The sequence below is a fragment of the Triticum dicoccoides genome, chromosome 7B, assembly GCF_002162155.2.
Source record: "Triticum dicoccoides isolate Atlit2015 ecotype Zavitan chromosome 7B, WEW_v2.0, whole genome shotgun sequence".
Lineage (NCBI taxonomy): Eukaryota > Viridiplantae > Streptophyta > Magnoliopsida > Poales > Poaceae > Triticum > Triticum dicoccoides.
In genome coordinates this window covers 694,026,333-694,037,407 of record NC_041393.1, presented here as the reverse complement: position 1 = coordinate 694,037,407, position 11,075 = coordinate 694,026,333, and positions in this window count along the sequence as shown.

Here is an 11,075-nt window from a genome sequence, read left to right as displayed (position 1 = left end):
AACTTAACTTTATCTTATTATCCAACCAAGTACAAGCAACCTACGAATTTATTCACGTCGTTATCCCTTCTCGCCCTCCACCCTCTTCTCCTCTCTTTCACTGCCTCTCTTTTGAGAGTCGGCCAGGGACTGCCTAGCCTGATCCAACGCCTCATCCGACGGCATGCCTGCTAGCGATGGCTATGGAGAGGTGCTTGGGTCTTCCCTGTCCATATTAGGGTAGTAGTAGTGTTAGTTAGTTTTGGCTTCATGCCGTGGTCTGGCGATATGTCGTTGGGATGGAAACCACTAGCGCTTGCGAGCAGCGTTTGGTGGTGGTCGCCATTGTCTTCTTGCTTGCCCCCATGGTGGAGGGAATCGGGAGGCGCCAGATTTGGCAGGATCCCCTTGAATAAACTCGTTCTAGTGCTATGGCAAGTTGTGGTGGTGAGGGCGTTGTTCTTCTTTGCCCGTCGAGGTAGTGGCGGAGAGAGATTTGCCCGATCAAAGCGTTTCATGTCTTGTTGCTACTTTGTTGAGCCAGATCTGCGCAAATGGCACCGGCTTTGTTGGTCCATATGCTGTAGAAAGGGGTTCTCCGATTCGCCATGTGTTTACAGGAAAATCCACGGGCGAGGTGGTGATGATGCTTTTGGGGGGGGACAAGTGGATCTCCGGCAACTGCTTCAGATTATCTTATGCGGCCATTACGGTGGCCGGCGGTTCATCTCTTCTTATGCGTTGCCGATTTGCTTGGCCAAAGGGCGACCATCTTTCTTCCTCCTGGCCAAGATGCCACAGGGGAGGCAGTGCATCATTCAAGTAGAGTTCGTGGCGTGCTGCTGTGGAGGCTTCGTCGGACCAAGTGGTTGCGTCCCTAGCGCCGGCGAAGTTGGTTCTATGAGGAGGATGCTTCAGACCCGATTGCAATATGTATCTGTGTTGTGTTCTGGGGTCCTCTTCATAAAGTTCAGGGAATTGGTTGTATTTTCTTTTCTAGTTCGAGTCCTATTGTACGTAAGATGCTCTGTCTTGTTGCTTTGATCAATATAGGATCTGGGTTGTCCGGGACCTGTATCTGTATGTGTTAAAAAAAAACCAAGGACAACTTACAAGCAACTCACCTGGTTGAAAAACTGGATGTACAAACTCAATCAAAACTCTATAAGTTTTTCAAAAGAAAAAGCACAAGAAACGAAATACTCATCACCACCCACCCCTTTGATGACTTGTTATGACATATATATTATTCTGACCTTCCCATAAGTATTTGTGCATATATATAGTTCCATCTGCCGTGGCTCATAGTGATCACACGGGCAGTAGCAGATAAAGAAAAGTACTCATTCGGTGTGCCAACATATTTTATCTCCCAGTGAGCTGGTCATGCTGGATAGTACCCACGACAATTCCCGTCATTTTATTTTGTTCAAGTCATGTTCTTAGGCAGTACAAAATATACGTTGAGTCACACACACACACACACTACCAAAAACATGTTAATTAGGCTTGGGAGGCATTAGGAAACAATTAGCTTGTAACAGACCTTGGCTATGTGGTGTGTCGACTCTGCATCATTACTCTAAACATTCGTGATGCACGTCGTCTATCCTTCGTCACCATCGGGTCAAACAACCATGCCCAGAACACAGGCGACTGCGCAACCAGGAGGGACATGTGCCTGTGGAACTCCTGGCCGCCCATGCGGAACTTGACGCTCGTGCCTCTCCCCTCCCGGAGGATGGGCTCGACGTGGCCGGGCAGCTCCTGCGGCGGCGACTGATACGGCGCCGTATTGGGAAGCGGCCGTCCCCGAATAGTGACAACCAGTCCAGCATGGACTTCAGGACGAATTTGCGGCAGCCCCACCACCCACTAGTGCCCCTGAGACCGAGAGAAGACGCGCCTCGATACAATGAAGGTGGGTACGTGTGCCTGGCTGGGTCCAAAGTGCCTGAGATTGCAGCCTGAAATAATCGTACCAAAAAAGGAGTAGACTGTATTGTACGGGAGGCAATTCCATTTTTTTAACACGGTACAATGCAGATGTCTACATACATACACTCATCTCAATAAACGCACTTGAAGCAATTTCAATAAGAATGAGTTCACTTATTACACTTTTTTTTATAGACGTACAGATTTGGATGAGTCTGTACATCCACCCATCCAACTAAGTGAGGTTCTATCACATCCATGCGAAAAAAAAGATGAAAAAAGCGGTAGAACACCCGACCATGTCCGCGATCAGGAAGGGGCTGTCGTCGACTAGCGAACGAAAAAGACATGCGCCCTATTTTATAAATAAAGCCATCACAAAGTAATACATATGAGAACAACATAAACAGGAAAGAAAATAGAAAATAAAACAGCAAAGATACATGACACTACATAACAGCTAACGGGGTCCAAACACGCCAAGCTCAAGCTTCAGCATTGAAGCCCTCAAAGAACCCGGGATCCTGCCATTGATACAGCGAAGCCAAGGGAGCAACCCATCACCAAAGGAACCACACTCTGTCACCTCCCATGCGACCACCACTACAACCATCCTCGCCGGCGTGTGAGACACAATGGCACGCAAAAAAACAACAACATAAGAGGTCAAAGTCGCCCATATAATCTCTCTCTCTCTCTGTATCCATAGCTCTTCATATGGTTTTAACATTTTTGTAAAGAAATAGAATCCCCTTAGGGCTTCTCCAATGCGGACCCTCAAAGTGCCCGGATAATTTTTGCCATCCAATAGGGACATCTAAATGTCTGTGCATCAGTCCGCGTGTACATCTTTTGGTATCCTAGCAACAACCGTAAGTGCGCTATGCAGGAGTTCGGACATTATCCTGACTAACAAAAAGAAACCACGTGGTCCTCTCTTTTCTCTCTCTCCTCCCAACCGCACACCATACACACATTTCCAACCAAAATTAACCACATGATCCCCCTCTCACCTATCTCTTTTCTCTCTCCTTCCAACTTGACAAATGAGGAATTTTTGGAAATAAAGGTTGGATGGCCCCAGCCATATCTTGTCCGTGGACCCATCCGCTCGTGGTCTGCTGAGGATAGTGTGTCTGTCTGTTTTAAGAGATGGTGCTGGAGAGCATCTACCGTAGTACTGAGCAAATCCACCCCCTGAATATCCGTGTACGCGCCTGAATACAATTCGGGAACGCCAGACGACGCCTCAAATGTCCTGCTGGACAACCGCACTCATCACATTAAAACATCAAATCCATGCACGTCGATCATACACATGAATATCAAATGTAAATAGGAAAAGTAGTGGCTGCACCCACCACTACAAAAAAAAAAAACACTTTTGTTATGATACATGTTTATCACAGTAGGTCATGTTTTCTGTCATACATGTACATCCATAATGATTTTATGACAGAATCAACATAGTCATACACGTGCTGTCGTAGAAGTGTTCCATGACAATATCAAAATTATCATCACGGAAATGTCCATTTCTATAACGATAAATGACGCGTCATGGAAGTGCTTTCGTCAAGGGTAACCGACACGTGGCATCCACCATAACGGGTCTCGTTAAGTTATCGGGTTTCGGTTTGGATCCGATAACCCGCTAATAGCCGGGACCAATGGTGATTTTTCACGTGTAAAATTCTCATTCGCCGGCGGATCCACGTGTCGGCTCAGCGTTGGGACAGTTGTCATCCAGTAAATGGACGGGACGCGTCTATGATACGTCGACGCGTGGCTCGGTCCAACAGTGGCCCATTCAGGTCAAAAGGCCGACCCGTTTGACCTGGTCAAAACGTAACGACCCAACCCACTGAAAGTCTGTTAATGACCTATTCACATATAGCCTATTTACACGCTAACACACGACCTATTATGGCCTATTCTAATTAGGCCCAGTAGCGTCATCTGGGCCGTCCAATATAATTTCACCCTGTTGTAACTTCCGGCCATGTATGACCCATGAAATCTTTCGGCCCATATGAGGCCCTTTTATAACTCTTGTTCCCCTAACGGCCCGTGGTGAAACTAGCCCATAATGAACAATATATCGCTTTATGCCCATTAAAGGCCCATTATTCCGTTGGGCCGTTTCCAGCCCGTGTTATCTTTCAGCCTTCTAGGGGCCCATTTATTCTTGGCTGATTTGCAGGAATCGATTACTTACGGTCCGTTACTGGCCTGTTCCGGTTGTGTGTCAAATTCAGCCCGTGGTTAAAATCGGCCCATTTGTGGCCCGTTAATCCATTGGACCGTTTTCATAGTGTCATCAAATACGGCCCATTAAAAAGTGAATGTACAAACTCAAGCAAACCTCTATATTTTTTTGAAGAAAAAGTACAACAAACCAATGACTCATCACCATCCACTTTGTTGATGAGTTGTTATGACCTTTATATTCTCCAACCTCCCCGTAAATGTTCATACATATATATAGTTCCCATCAACCATGCTTCGTAATGATCACATAGGCAGTAGCAGATACAGAAAGATACCCATTCGGTGTGCTATCATATTTTATCTCCATGTCAGTTGGTCATGCCGGGTAGTACCCAAGACAATTCCCGTTATTTTATTTTGTTCAAGCCATGTTCTTAGGTAATACAAAATATACGTTGAGCCACACAGGCAGTCTGCCACAAATATGTTAATTAGGTTTGGGAGGCATTAGGAAACAATTAGCTTGTAACAGACCTGGGTCATCTTGTGCGTCTACTCTGCATCATCGCTCTACACTTTCGTGATGCATGTCGTTTATCTCATCAGCTAACCATAGTCGCCTTGCACATCCTTCGCCGCCATCGGGCCAAACAACTGTGCTCTGAACAACAGCGATCGCGCGGCCAGGAGGGACATGTGCGCATGGATATCCTGACCACCTATGTGGAACTTGACGTCCGCACCTCTCCCGTCCCCGAGGATGGGCTCGATGTGGCAGGGCAGCTCCTGCGGCGGCGACTGAAGAGGCACTGTATTGTGAAACGGCTGTTCCTGAGTACTGACGACCAGTCCAGCATGGACTTTAGGACGAATTTGCGGCAGCCCTACCACCCGCTAGTGCTTCCCCTGAGACCGCGAGAAGACGTACCTCGATACAATGAAGGGTACGTGTGCCTGGCTGGGTCCAAAGCACCTGCTATTGCAGCCTGAAACAATCGGACCAAACAAATCGGAGTAGTATGTCATACGGGAGGCAATTCTATTTTTTTAACACAGTACACTACAGATGTCTACATACATACATACACTTATCTCAATAAACACACTTGAAGCAATTTCAATGAGAATGAGTTCACTTACTACACTTCTTTTATAAACGTACAGATTTGGATGAGTCTGTACATCCACCATCCAACTAAGTAGGTTCTATCACATCCATGCGGAAACAAGATGAAAAAAGCGGTAGAACACCCGATCATGTCCGCGGTCAGGAAGGGGCCGTCGGCGGCGCGTGCACGAAAAAGACATGCACCCCGCTTTATAAATAAAACCATCATCTCATAATACGTATGAAAAGACCATAAAAGAGTGGACGAATGGTTCTGGTGCAATCCGTTCTGTGTGCGATTCCTATTCATGCGATGCTGGCCTTTGACATACCAAAAAAGACGATTGCGGCCATGAACAAAATCTGCAGAGGCTTCTTGTGGTGCGCCAAAGATCAGGCAAATGGTGGGCAATGTCGGGTAGCGTGGGAAGCCGTGTGCTCGCCAAGATGGGCAGGTGGATTGGGCATCACCAACTTAAAGTGGCTCAATACTGCAATGCAGGCCAGATGGCCTTGGCTTAAGCGGGTGGATCAAGATAGGCCATGGGCGGAGTTTGATATTCCGGTACCAAATAAATCGATGCATCTTTTCCAGGCGGCAACCCATGCTACGATTGGCAATGGTGAAGATACCCTTTTCTGGGAGGATCGTTGGCTAGACGGCTTCAGGATTCAGGAATTGGCGCCCTCGCTGTATGGTGCAGTGAGGAGGAAAGTTCGTGACAATCGCACGGTTTACCAAGGGATCACAAATGGAACCTGGGCGCTGGACGTCGGGCCGGAGGTAAATTCGCAAATGCTTCAGGAATACTTGCGCCTCTGGGATAGACTAGCAATGGTGCAGCTTCACCCAGATATGCGGGACACGATTCGGTGGACCTGGGAGGCCAGTGGATCCTACTCCACGAGCTCTGCATACAAGGCGAAGTTCTGGGCTAGGGAAACAGTGCCAACGGCGGAATTCACTTGGAAGTCCAAAGCACCCCTCAGGTGTCGTTTCTTTGCTTGGCTGGCGTTGCAGGACCGCTGTTGGACGTCTGACCGATTGACAAGAAGAGGGTTAGATCACCAGGAAGCGTGCCCGTTCTGTGATCAAGAGGAAGAGAGCATCAATCACATTCTGCTCCAATGCGTCTTTGCGAGGGAAGTTTGGGCGAGTGTCTGCGCTGCATGGGACATACCAAGTTGGGCCCCGACCCCTACTTCCAGCCTGGGAATATGGTGCTTGAACGCCACGGATGGAGCCGTGGGAGGAAAGGATGCTAGGGCCATGTTGCTACTGGTCCTATGGGAACTTTGGAAACATAGGAACATGGTTGTCTTTGATGGGGAAGCCCCCTCGAAATCCTTTGTAATTAATCGGATTGTCGTAGAGTGTAGGGTGTGGAAGGCGGCCGGCCTTTTTAGATCGGACATGGATAGTGCCATCGCGGCCCTTGAGGTGGGCAATGTCGCGAGTAGTTAGCCAAGTCAGGCGGGTGGAGTTGGACTATGTAACACTGTAGCTCCAACGTGGAGGGGTCTTCTAATCCCCATCCTCTTTTTTAATATATAGTACGCACACTCGTGCGTATTCGAGAAATGAGAAGACCATAAACAGAAAAGAAAACGACAAAGATACGTAACGCTACAACACAGTTAACGGGATCCAAATGTGCCTAGCGCAAGTTTGAGCATTGAAGCCCTCATAGAGCCCCAGGTCCTGCCCAATACAGCGTAGCCGAGGGAGAAAGCCATCGCCGGAGGACCGCCACGCTCTATCACTTTTCATGTGACCACCACTGCAGACCCGCCATCCATCGCCAGCGTGTGAGACACAACGGCACGCAAAAAATATAAACAAAAGAAGTCAACCATATACCCACGAGCGCCCATGCTATATCTCTCTCTATGTGTAAGTGTGTGTTTGCATGTGTGTGTGTGTCTATAGCTCTTCATGTGGTTCTAACATCTTGTAAAGTAATAGAATCCCCCTTGGGGCTTCTCCAATGCGGAACCTCAGAGGGCTTGTATATGTCCGGACCACGATGTCCGAACAATTTTTGCCAATAGGACCCCCTAAATGTCTGTGCATCAGTCTGTGTGTACGTCTTTTGGTATCCTAACAACAATCGTGAGGGGGCTATGCAGGACTTCGGGCATCCTCTCGACTAACAAAAAGAAACCATGTGGCCCTCCTCTCTTTTCTCTCTGTCCCCTCAACCGCACATCACACACACATGTCCAACCAAAAGTAACCACATGACCCCCCTCTCACCGCTCTCTTTTCCGTCTCCTCCCAACTGGATAAATGAGGAATTTTTGAAAAATAAGGTTGGATGTCTCCCTCCCATATTCTGTCTGCGGACCCGTCTGCATGTGGTCTGCCGAGGGATAGTGTGCTGTTTTAAGGGATAGTGTTGGAGAGCATCTACAATTTGAGCAAATCCCCCCCCAAACGTCCGTGTACGTGCCAAATACTATTTCGGTACAGCTCCAGAGACGCCTCAAATGTCCCGCCGGAAAACCACACTCGTCATATTAAAACATCAAATCCATGCATGTCGATCATACACATGAATATCATATGTAAATAATATTTGTTCATAGTGAAAAATGCATAGTTCAAACATAAAATTTATTCGAAGTGCACGATTCAAAGTTAAACTCCTTGGTTTTCATTTTGGGTCCACAGGGTGTGCAAAACCGAACCAAAAACCAAAAACCGAACCAAAAAAACCAAACCGAACCAAATTTTTGCTTTTTTTAGTTCTCGGTTTCAGTTTCAGTTTTCAAATATAGAAACCATTTGAACTTCGGTTTTTCGGTTAGAAACCGAACGGTTTTCGGTTAAACCGAAACAAACCGAAAATAGCTCTACCGAGGGAAACTATGTGTACAACCCTTCAACCATGCCTTGTTTTATAGCCCCCCGCCCAGCGCGCTGCAGCTCGGTAGGCGATGTGGTACTAAACCATTGCAGCTTGAACCCACCAAGGCACCTGGCGCACGCGATGCTTATTTGGGCCTCAAATTATTCAGCCCATAGGGCCGCTTTTGTCAACCGATCCACGCGCAGAGCGCTACATCCTGTCGAAGTGTCGGCGGCGCAGGTAAAAATATTTCCCTCATGCTAGGGTTTTTTCTTTCTCTCGGCGGCGACTACGCCGTCGTTGAGGGTTGGACTTCCCTGCCGCCGTTTTCCTCCCTGCTTCTGTCCATCAAGGCTGGGGGACGGCCGTTGGTCACTCTCTCATCCGAAGGAGTCAGGGTGTGGCGGACTTAGGGTCCAGAACAAAACCCGATCGGATCTACGTCGGGTTAGGGACAATGGCTTCGGAGGGAGCGTCAGGCTCATCGGGGGTGAGCAATGTGGAGAGGATGATGAAGGAATTGGGCCTGACAGAGGAGGACTTGGATGACGTGGTGTTCGACGAGCAGCAGGCCCCGCCGGAAGAACATCGATGGATCGCCATTGCGAAGGTCAATACCTCAAAATCTTATAGCCAAACTTGGTTCTATAGGAATATGAGATCTACATGGAACACGGCGCAAGTAGTAAAAGTTCAAAGCTTTGGAAGATAATCTGTATACGGTTAAATTCTCTTGTTTGGGAGATTGGGACAGAGTTATGCAAGATGGTCCATGGAATTTCAGAGCGGATGCAGTGATCATAGCGCCGTATGATGGGATTTCCAAGCCTTCGACGGTCAAACTAGAGACAATTGACATCTGGATCCAAATCCACGATGTGCCTGATCTTTATTCACACCTGGTTACACCGCTTGCCGCTAAGGTTGGGGAGGTGTTATTTGCAGAAGCACCATCACACGATTTTGTAGGCAACTTCCATCGAGTCTGGGTGAGGATCAATGTGCTGAAACCTCTTAGGAATGCAGTTTCGATGATCAGAGAGGGCAAGAGACAGATCTATAGGGTCAAGTACGAGAAGTTGCCAGATTGGTGTGCCGTTTGTGGTATGTTGGGGCACCTGTTTAAGGAGCATGGTAATGGAATCCACCCTAAGTCAGCCTTGGTTTTTAAGGATCTCAGAGCAGACTGGGCTATGCGCATGGGGCGTGGACCTGGGGAAGGCAGGGGACGTGGTGGAGGTAGAAGAGGAGGCAGGGCTGACGCTCGGTCAGGTGGCAGATTTGAAGCTGATAGAGGCTACTATCCGGCAAGCAACCCTAAAGAAAAAGCACGAGAGGAGGAAGAAGAGGAGGACAGGGAGAGGGAAGAGGATGTTGACATTGATGATACCAATAGGAAGAGGATCTCAGCGGGGGCACTGCATGGCAACCTACCGAACCCATCAGCCGCGAGCGTAGAAGGCCTGGAGCTGGCCATCGTGGCATCTGCAAGTGCGGGTGTAAGCCCGCTTCCCATCAGATCTCAAGAGGTCAAGGCTTAATGGCGAAGACAAGGAAGCTTCAACTTCAACGGTGAAAAACTTGGCGGGCTCCTTCGAGGAGCGCCGCCATGCCCAATGAGTGCCTTATGTTGGAACTGCCGTGGCGCGGGCAAACCTGCGGCAGTTCGAGAGCTTCGTGAGTTCGCGAGATAGTTTGCCCCTACCGTGCTTGGGGTTGTGGAGACTCAAATCGCAGGAGCACGTGTAGAAGCTCTAGCAAGTACTTTAGGTTATGAAAATTCTTATGCAATAAGTAGCCAGGGAAGGAGTGGTGGAATTGGAATTTTTTGGAATAATTCAAGCAATATTGAGATCTTGGGTGATTCTTGCTATCATATTGATGCCAAAGTGCAGGTGGAAGGTCAGGAACCGTGGCGTTTTACAGTTATATACGGGGAGGCGCAAACAAACCTTAGGCATCAAACTTGGGATCGGTTAAAAGGAATATCAACTTTGAATGATTTGCCATGGTTATGTATGGGGGATTTCAACGAAGTGCTACGTCCGGATGAACATCAAGGAGTAGCTAATCGCAGTAATGCACAAATACAAGCCTTCCGGGAAGCGGTTGATGTTTGCATGCTAGTGGACTTAGGCCATCAGGGCCGTTTCTGGACTTTTGAAAAAAGAGTGGCGGGGGGGTCTTACACTTGAGTCAGGCTTGATCGCGCGCTGGCGTCTCCTAGCTGGTGCGCGCGGTCCCCGCTGGCTACCCTAAGCCACCACTCGGCTGCATCGTCGGATCATGGGCCAATTTTACTTCAATTTGATAACATAGAACCGGGCATATCGGCCCCGAAAGCTTTCCGTTACGAGGTAATGTGGGAGAAGCACGAGGAATGGCAGCACAACATCTCGGCGCGGTGGAATGCGGTATCGCCTGGCTATGGTGTAGGTGACTTCCGGGACAAGCTACTGCGTATATCCCAAGATATTACATCATGGAGTAGGGACTCTTTTGGTAGTGTGAGGAAGGAAATAAAGGATTTAAATCGTCAACTACATCAGCTGCGTGATGACCCAGCCCGAACAGGACCCGTTCATGTGGAGATCAAGATTTGTGATAGATTGGTCGAGTTATACCACAGGGAGGAGATAATGTGGCGTCAGCGTTCTCGGTTACAATGGCTGACAGAAGGTGATCGAAACACGAGGTTCTTTCATATGAGGGCGAGTATGAGACGGAAGAAGAACATGATTAAAGCGCTTTCTAACTCCATTGGAATATACACGGAGGATCATGTGGAGTTGAAGGCGATGGTGGTAGATTTTTATAAATCTTTGTACACTTCCGAAGGGGTGCACGGCATTGATGAGGTCCTGAGACATGTACCACGCAAAGTTACACCTGAGATGAACGAATCACTGTGCACGCCATACTCAAGAGAAGAAGTGAAACATGCGCTTTTCCAGATGTTTCCCACAAAGGCACCAGGGCCCGACGGG